Raw genomic sequence first — 2,547 nt, 5'->3', positions numbered from 1 at the left:
ATAATTGATCGTGTTTACCACAACGCTAATACTCCAAAGCTTCTAATGCCCAAGTCCACGCTCCGTAGCCTTCTCCATTGTTGCACTACAGAAGCATCCTTCATCTGTCCCCGCAGTGTGAAATATCAACAAATAGACGGCATCGCTATGGGTTTCGCCACCTGTTGTCCTGTTTGCAAATTTCTTTAAGGGTTGCAATTGAAGAAGAAGTGTTTAGCAAATTTGAAAAAACCTTAAATTTATTGGCCGTTACATTGACGACATCTTCATAAAGACTACACACAATGAAGATATAATATTACTTAAGAACTACCCTCCAAGATGCCTCCGGTTTAACCTTAACAATAGAAAATAGCGTATAAGGATCCATGCCATTCCTTGACATTTTCGTTAAACAACAACAGGAAAAATTCGATACAGACTATGTTAAACCTACAAACACAGGCCAGTGCATGAACGGAAAAAGTGGAAATGTCCACAAAGGAACATAAATTCCACCATCAGTTCCTATATACGTAGAGCTCTTACTCACTGCAGCACATGAACAAAAGTTCACACAGAAATAGTAAGATCCACACAAGTACTTTTAAACAAAGGATTCAACAGAAAAGATATTGAGACTATCACTAAAAGAATTATTGACCGATGGTACCACACCCAGCAAGATACTACAGAGAAAAAAAGAAGACATTAAAATATACTATCGATGCCTTTTTCTCCATGGCATACAAAGAAGATGAAAGAATGTTAAAACAAATAATAAAAAGAAATGTCAAACTCACAAATCCCGATAAGAGAATAAACGTAGTAATATATTATAAAAGCCAGAAAACCAGCCACCTGTTACTACGAAATAGCCCAATCATAATTAAAGAGCCAACTCAACAATCGCATGTCATCTGTAGGTTCACTTGCAATCGAGGGAACTGTGCAACCCTCCCTTCCACCTATGTTGGCATGACGACTATGAAGTTGAGCAGACGTCTTAGATACCACCTTTCGTCTGGAGCCCCAAGAACCTACTTAAGCCAGGAACATCACGAGAACATAACGAGACAAATGCTCACAGAGAACACAGAGATCATCGCAACATGCCCGGACACACGCCGCCTCCCCATACTTGGAAGCCTTAGATATTAAAAAATTAGACCCTAATATCAACTTACAATCATCAGACCTGCAAGCACTACCAAGCATTAGAAGGAACACAGCCCCTAGTACCAGCCAATCTGAGACTAGGTGAAACGAGACAGATGATCACAAGCACGCCTTAAATACCGGCCAGATCACCACAAATTATATATATATATATATACATAGATATATATATATATATATATATATATATATATATGTATATATATAATGTATATATATGTATATATATATATATTTATATATATATATATATATATATATATATATATATATGATATATGCATATATATATATATATATATATATATATATTCATATATATATATAGAGAGAGAGATATATATATGTACACACATGTATATATATATATATGTATTTATATATGTATATCTATATATATATATATATATATATACATATGTATACATGACACACAGGAAACCCACAGTCGGAGAAAATAAACTTCCAATAAAGAAGAATCCTATATTTCGGCTATCAACTGTAGCCCTCTTCAGGAAAGTACATAAGACAGAGGAACAGAGGGGACGTATAAGATACAGAAGAGAGAGGAATGTGAACAGATGGCATCACTCAGGCGAGGGGCAAAAATGGGTGGCGGAAGAGGGAGAGGGCGAGGTGCGCGGGGGTTGTAAGCTCCGTACCAGCCTGCTAACCGCCGTGCGTGAAATAATGTCAGGAGTCCACTGCCCTTTACATATATTAATATTGGGGCATTCCTCAATTAATGCTGATTCAACTGTTTTTCTTCTGAAACCGCAGTGGGACTTGAACACTAATCTGGCCTTATTTTTGACATGAAGAAATACAGCCGAATTTTCTTGCCCATACCTAATTGACCTTTTATGTTCTGCCAATCTAGTGTTCAAGTCTCTCCCGGTTTGACCCAAGTAAACCAAATCACAATCTTGGCAGGGCAAACAACAAACACCAGGTGACTCTACTTCCTTCGATTTTTGTTGAACGTTCACAATTTGCTTACGATCGGTGTTAGGATAGTGATAGGCAATAGTGAGACACTCATGAGGAAACAACTTGGTATAAGAACTGATGGTATTACTGGATGGAATTTTTAGGATATCCTTAAAGGAGCGGTGATAACTTGAGGGGACGGAAGTTTTAAAATTGTTGGCACTAGCCTTACTGAGGGCTTGGTCCAGAAACCAGGGTGGATATATCAACTTCTTAAGTTGACATTTGATCACCTCGATTTCATGGTCCAGAAATTGAGGGCTGCAGATCCTGAAAGCCCCCAAGAAAAGGCCAGAGGCAACACTTTTCTTAACATTGTCAGGGTGATTACTAAAAAAGTGTATGGGCTTTCGGTACACTGTAAAAAATAAATTATCATCAATTCTTCTTATCAAAATG

The sequence above is a fragment of the Oratosquilla oratoria genome, chromosome 2 (genome assembly GCF_046742065.1).
Source record: "Oratosquilla oratoria isolate Oo_2021 chromosome 2, ASM4674206v1, whole genome shotgun sequence".
NCBI lineage: Eukaryota > Metazoa > Arthropoda > Malacostraca > Stomatopoda > Squillidae > Oratosquilla > Oratosquilla oratoria.
This window is presented reverse-complemented; position numbering follows the sequence as displayed.